Source organism: Elephantulus edwardii, unplaced genomic scaffold (genome assembly GCF_000299155.1).
Source record: "Elephantulus edwardii isolate Elephantulus edwardi_28Jun2011 unplaced genomic scaffold, EleEdw1.0 scaffold00086, whole genome shotgun sequence".
Classification (NCBI taxonomy): domain Eukaryota; kingdom Metazoa; phylum Chordata; class Mammalia; order Macroscelidea; family Macroscelididae; genus Elephantulus; species Elephantulus edwardii.
In genome coordinates, this window is record NW_006399836.1 from 4,575,321 (window position 1) to 4,582,644 (window position 7,324).

Below are 7,324 nucleotides of genomic sequence, written 5' to 3' on the forward strand. Positions count from 1 at the left end.
GACTTGTTCTTTTTATAGTCCATGGAATATTAAGTATTCTTTGGCAGAACCACAACAGAAAGACACTAGTTCTTCATATGTGTCATCTTTAGTCATTATCTAACTTTCAGATGCATAGCAAGTAGTCAAAAAGACCTTGATTTATATCAGGCGCACCTTAGTCTTTAAGCTGACACTATTGCTCTTTAGCACTTTGGAGAGGTTCCTGATAGCTGATTTCACCAGTGTTTTAGAAACCTTTTGATTTTTTTCCTTTAAATTTTATTTTTATTGAGTGAAAGAACAAATTAATTTTCCATTCAAAAATTCATACACATTATGTTTTGTGATATTGATTACAATCCTCACATTGAAACAACACCTGTCTCACATCCTTCTTGTTTTCTGTCTTCATTCATACTTCTACCCAGTCCCTGTCTTCTGAACATTATCCCTGGGCAAATGATTTTGTATGGTTGATTGTTTCTCTAAGGAGCATGTTCCGCCCTTTTAGTTTGCCTATTGCTTGACCAGGAGATCTGGTGGCCTAGTGGCAAGAAGCTGTGCTGCAATCTCCAAGGCACAGAATTTGAGGCAACCAGCAGCTCCACAGGAGAAGAATGGGCAGTCTCCTCCTGTGCATTTAACTACCTATGAAAACCTGCCTGAGGATCAGCTGTGGATTGGTTCTGACTCTATAGTACACAACAACAACTACTTGACCATCAGGATAGGAAAGGTTCAGAACTGTTGTTCATAAGATCATTGTGAATTGTAGTTGACTTGATGGCATTTAACAATAACATTGCCTGACTGGAATTTGGGTCACAGAAGTGATTACACTTTTAGACTGGAAGGGTGACTAAGAGCCATAGTCTGGGACTTGCGTAAGAACCATCAGACAAGTAAACTTTGTCTTTCTATGATTTTGAGGTTCCATATTTTTTTATCAGGGGCCTTTTATTGTTATCTCTTTTTAAAACATTTAATAATAATTTCCCACCTTTTTAATTGTGATTTTAATAAAAGTTTCCAGAAAAGTTAGACTTTCATTCATTCATTGTTGCACATTTTCCTCCCTACCTCCTGTTTATTTACTTTTTAAAAAGAATATTCATTCATTGTTGCATAATTTCCTCCCCCCCCCCACCTCCAGTCACATTGCTATGCACCTCTTATTCTGGACTGTTGTCATACAGATAGTGCCTAATGATATATTCCTTTTAAACAGTTCTTTGCTTCATCTGTTCCAGTTCAGTGCTCAAGATTTGTCCTTGTTTTCTCAGTTTCCTCCAACTCTTATGTCAGTCTTGTTTTATAACAATGATGTTATATAGAATTTGTACTTTTGTTATTGAGATATTTCACTCAGCATAATGTCTTTTATGGTTACCCATGTCGTGTATTTTTTATATTGAAATTTTAATGAAAGTTTATAGAGAACTCAGATTTCCTTTCATTCATTGTTGCACATTTTATGTTGTGTAATATTTTATGAGTTCCTGTTTTTCAGTGCTGAGTAGTATTCCATTGTGTGAATATTGTGGTTGGTGTTGCTTGCCATTGAGTCGAGCACAATTCATAGCGACCCTATGAACAAAAGGCCTGAATGCTTTCTCTAACTATCGTCATTTATCACAGTTATCATAGAGTTTCCAGAGGCATGTTGTTTAGGAAGTGAATGCCACTCCTGCTTCCAGACCGGTCTTAAACTGGGAGCTCCACCAAACACTATCCACAGTGGGTAACTGTTACGGCATTTGACACCCCAGTGGCACAAGGATTAGCATCACAGCAACCCCAGGTTACCTCAGTACAGCCTATTGACAGAAGAGTGCGCTGTACCACTTAGAAGAATGTTCCTCCAAAATATAGTAACAACCGCGTTTTAAATAGAAGCCCTACCCAAGGTCTTGTTGACTCCAAACGAGAGGCTTAAATAAAAACAACCAGTATAGGATGTTTTTGTTGTTGTTGAATCCCCTGTAATGTGTAGCAACCCTATATACAGCAGCTCTGAATCCTTCCCTGTCCTGAGCCAGTTTCACGAATTCTGACACACCAACCCCCATTGCCCCAAATACTGTATCAGTCCACCTCATCCAGGGTCTTGCTCTCTCGTGCACCTTCTGAGCATGATGTTCTTCTCCAAGGATCAGTCTCTCCTGGCCATGTGTCTGAAGTATGTGAAACAAAGTATCAAAATTCTAGCTTCCAAGGAGAGACTTGGTTTCTCTCTCTCCAAGACAGACCGATTTGTTACCATAGTTCTCCTATCCATTCATTTATTAATGGGCACTTGGGTTGCTTCCATCTCTTTGCTATTGTGAATAACACAGCAATAAACATGCGTGTGCATACATCTGTTTGGGTGGCAGTTCTGGTTTCTTTAGGGTATATTCCTAGTAGTGGAATTGCTGAATCAAATGGTATTTCTATTTCCATCTTTCTGAGAAAGTGCCAGACCACCTTCCATTGTGGTTATACCATTTTACATTCCCACCAGCAATCAGTAAGAATTCCAATCTCTCCATAACACTGTCAGCATTTGTTGTTTGCTGCCTGTTGAATTTTGCTGTTCTTGCTGGGGTGAGATGGTATCTCATAGTTATTTTGATTTGCATCTCTCTAATTATGTATTAGGAACATTTCTTCACATACCTGTTTGCCATCTGAATGTCCTCTTTGGTGAAGTGCCATTTCATATCCTATGCCCATTTTGTGATTGCATTGTTTTTATTTTTCTTGTTGAGGTTCTGGAGTATTCTGTAAATTTTAGATATAAGTCCCTTATCAAATATGTTGTTGCCAAATGTTTGTGGGTTTCCTTCTTACCCTGTAGGAAAAGTTTTGTTTTTTTTTTTAAAAAAAACCCCAAAAACCAACACTGGACCATTTTAATGTTTTCATAGCATAAAAAATAGATCTTTTGCTTCAGGACTTTAAAGAAAGGCTTTTTGGTAGCTTTCTGAAGCACATGGTAATGTTGGTTTTCTGACTGGTTTGTAGTCAATAACTTATATGCAAGTACTACTAGATCAATAGGACAGTATATATTAATTCATCATTTTCAGGATTTTTGGTAAACTGAACATATTTCCCCCAAATAACCTCACCTTCTTGTGTCACAAGGCCCAGCTCACTCAAATTCACCTCAGAGACTGTACCTTTGGTAATGACACCCAAGGTTGTATATAATGGGGATGAAGGATTCTTCTTTACACCAAGTATTGGGAGGCAAAATGTGGCTTTAAGTTCAGGATGTCTTACATGTGCCTTCTTGAAACATAAGCCCATTGGTCTGATGAATCTTTCATATTTAGGTTTTCATGTACAGCCATCTCCAACAAAACACACTTTAGTAAGCATCTTCTTCCTTTCATGCTTGCTTTTTTTTCTCTTCCCTGTTTCAGTAACTTTCAATATCTCTATTTCTCCCTGGGCATGAACTTTTGGCAGAGGGACTTCCCATTTTCCCCACTTTCTCTTTGCGTTTTTGTTTAATCATGTTGGAAAGTACTTTAGCTTGGGACTGCCCCTCTCTGTCCAACAGACAGGCAGGTACTGCACCTTGTGGAGTCTTCTCATCATTCTTTTGTTTGGTGTTTCTCTTTTCATGCATTTTGATAATCTTTTTCATTTGTATTTTCTCATCATGATGCTGCTTATGGTAGAGCTTTGCCTTCAGACCAGTCATCATCTTTGCCTTCTTTGAATGTTCAGGAACCTCTTGAGTTTCTTTCTCTTTTTTTTTAATGATAATCCAAATGGTACCCACAGCACTTTCAGTGTAACTCAGTATACTCATTTTGTGGTGTGGTGATGGCAGCAAAGCCCCCCAGCACAGTCTCCAGGACACAGAGATGCTTGCTCTCAACTTTTGGGTCCCTGACACCCATGAGCTGATTCCATACAAGCCCATGTCTGGAAAGGGTCACCTCCTAAAACTGCTGAATCAAGCAAAATGCAACACACTGGAGAAGTTTTTTGCTGTACATAGGGATTTGATTCTTAGAGGGTCCCATTCACCTGTTTTATTCTCTCCAGTTTGTAGGTTTTTCGTATGCTTGGAAGATTGTTCGTGCTGTGAATTAGGGCTTCTAGAGTTCTTCCTAACTTTTCTCTGATGACATTTATAGTCTTTGATTTTATTTTTATGTCCCTGATCCACCTTGAGTTGGTTTTTGTCTAAGGTATGAGGTGTGGATCTTGCTTAAGTTTTCTGCAGATGCCATCCAGTTATGCCATCATCATTTGTTAAAGAGACTGTCCTTTTCCCACTTACCTGATTTCATCTTCTTATCAAAGATCATTTGACCATAGGTGGACGAGCTGATTTCAGGGTTCTCATTTCTATTCCGTTGATCTATGTATCTGTTGATGTACCAGTACCATGCTTTCTTTATTTACCACTACCTGTGTAGTAGCATTTGTGATCAGGGACTGTAATGCCACCTACCTTTTTTCTCTTTTTCTCAGTAGTGTTTTGCAGTAATTATTCGTGGTCTCTTTCCGTTCCAAATAGGGTTGGAAATGTCATTTTCCATCACATTGAAGAATGTCTTTAGATTTCTTCATTAGTGGTTCCAAGGGTGTTTATTGTGGATCCAAGTAAGATGAAAATATATAGTCTTTGATCTTATACAGCAAGCAGTCAGGGTTTGAAATAAGGGGAATTTTTTTTTAAAGACAGGTTTAGTTTGTTTTAGGCAGGCGTCTGAGATTTGGCAAATTTGGGCAGGAACTTTAGAAAGGCTTTCATAGTGAAATCCCCACCTAGAATATAGCTGGTGATGGAAAGAGGTTTTGTAATCAGATTCCTTATCAGATGTAAAGTTTATTATTGCCTGAAACACTCTAGGAAGTTCCCTGCTTTCTTTCCTTTTAGTCAAGAAGGTGATTGTGGATTAGATCAGTATATGAAAATGAATCTGACTTGGGTAGTAGAGAATGAGAAGAATGTTAAACCACAGGCATCTGGGCATATTTTAGCTTCCCAGAGACCTGCTTGGCAGTCATGACCCACCAGCCACAGGGCCAACAGCACTTAAACAGAAAACTCTAGCTGAAATCTGGACTAGAGATGTTACTGCTGTTGTTAGGTACCATTGAGTAGACTCTGACTCACAGTGACCTTGTATACAACATACTGAAACCTTTCTGCACCATTGTTACAGTCTCCACTGTGCTTTAAGTGTATTGTTGCAGTCACTCTTCCTTGAGTCTTTTTCTCCTGACTCATGAAAACCATTCTATACGTATTTATTGAATAAATGTCAGCTTGCTAATTTCTGCTTTATGAAGAAATGGATACTTTAGCAATGAGCTTCAGTGTGTCAGAAGTTATGAGGATGTCATAGGATAGGTTCTTAAGTTCACATAGGTCCAGATAGGTTTAGATAGGTTGTTCATAGTGTTGCTTTTGAGTTTGAGTCATTGCTTGACTGTTGAACCTTACAACAACCACCACCCCTCAAGCAGTCTCCCTCCAACCTGTAGGTCTGAATCAACTCTCTTAAAACCTGTTGTATTGTGGCGAGCTCTGGTGGCCTACTGGCAAGAAGCTGCACTGCAGTCCCAGAGGTGTATGGTTCAAATCCACCAGATGCTCTGGAGAAGAAGGAACAGTCCCTTCCTGTACCAGTCAGATCTGATTTGATGGTATGCACGCACACACACACACACACACACACACACACACACACACAAAAAGAAAGAAATGCTCAAATCACTGGCAATAAGAGATGTGCAAATAAAAAAACCCTGTTATATTAAAATTCTGAGGCACATACAATATAATGGTTTATATTAACAAATGGGCACTACTTCCCAACAAAACTTTTTTCACTTTCTGCAAACCAGGTTGTATCATAGGCATAATGCAGGCTGTTGATGAATCTTTGTCCAATCCTCATGGCACATTATTTTCATTAAATTCAACTTCTCAGATTACTTACTCAGTATACAGACTAAGTAGTTATGGACAAGGCTACAATCCTGATACACATCTTTCCTGATTTTAAACCATGCACTATTCATTTTCTTGTTCTGTTGAAATAGTTATTTCTTTGTGTACAGGTTTTGCATGAGCACAATAAGTATTCTGGGATACTGATTCTTCTCAATGTTAGTCATAATTTGTTATGATCCACACAGCTTAAGGGCTTTGTATAATCAATAAAACATTAGTAAACATCTTTCTGGTATCCTCTTCTTACCATTAAGCCACCAGAGCTCTCCTCACTGCTTACTATTGAACCACCTTAATGGCTTGTATATCTAGTGAGATAAAAGTGGTACAGGCCACACTCTAGAGAAATGCCCTTCACAGTTGATCAGGGCCTAGTGGTAAGAAGCTGTGCTGCAGTCCCAAAGACATGAAGTTTGGGTTCCACAAGCTGTTCAGTGGGAGAAAGCTGAGCAATCTCCAGTGGGATTAACTGTCTCTGAAAACCTGCTGAGGGTCAGCTATGTGTCAGTTCCTACCTGATGGTACACAACAGCAACAATAATGAGATTAAGGGTTGTTGTATGCCACAACCTACAACATACTTAATCCTTTACAACTGTTTGGTTTATCAGATCATGGGGGTCAATAACATAGTTTCCACATTATGTCCTTATATACATGTATTTTTTGGGGCCTCATTTATTCTATGGCTGGGAGAAACAATTTTGTTTTCACTGTTTTTCTAGCACCCAGCTTGGTACCTGGCATATGGTAAATAATCAATAAATATTTGTTTAATTAAGAATGGAAGTGAAAAAAACAAAACCCAGTGCTGTTGAATCAATTCTGACTCGTATGTGCTATTTAGTCTATTGTGATTCATAGCAACTCTGTGAACAACAGATCTGAACCTTGCCCTAACCTGTGCCATCCTTATCATCTCTAATATACTTCAGCTCGCTGATACAGTCACTGTATCAATCCATCTTGTTTTTAGGGTGTGATGTTAGCCTAGAAGTTGGCTTTTTTTAGCCATTTCAGTTTGCCCACTCTGGTCTCTAACTACCTTAACTGCAGACAAGTGATCTTGCAAGTAATTAGCAGCTGAGGGATTAGGATAAGAGAAAGAGTTCTTCTCATACTGGGCAGCAAGACTTGAGACGAGACAGCTTGCTGTGGTAAGACTTGAGGGAGACCCTAGTGGTAGAGAGACTGTGGCATTGGTGTGGAGAAACTGTGGCAAGATTTAAGCAAAGGATCCCTGAGATAAAGATTTATCTCAGTTAAAGATTTTTGCAGTTCTTGCTGGATGCTTCAAGGAGAAGCTGACTTAGAACTACTCTGAGGCAAGCCTTGCTAGATGACTGCTGAAATGAAGGGTGGATTTAACTGCCA

At 39.0% G+C, this 7,324-nt stretch overlaps 1 pseudogene; it reads right to left on the reverse strand.

Annotated features, from left to right (window-relative positions):
* Window positions 1–3,012: 3,012 nt before the first annotated feature.
* Window positions 3,013–3,878, reverse strand: LOC102845999 (annotated as a pseudogene).
* Between the last annotated feature and the right edge of the window lie 3,446 nt (window positions 3,879–7,324).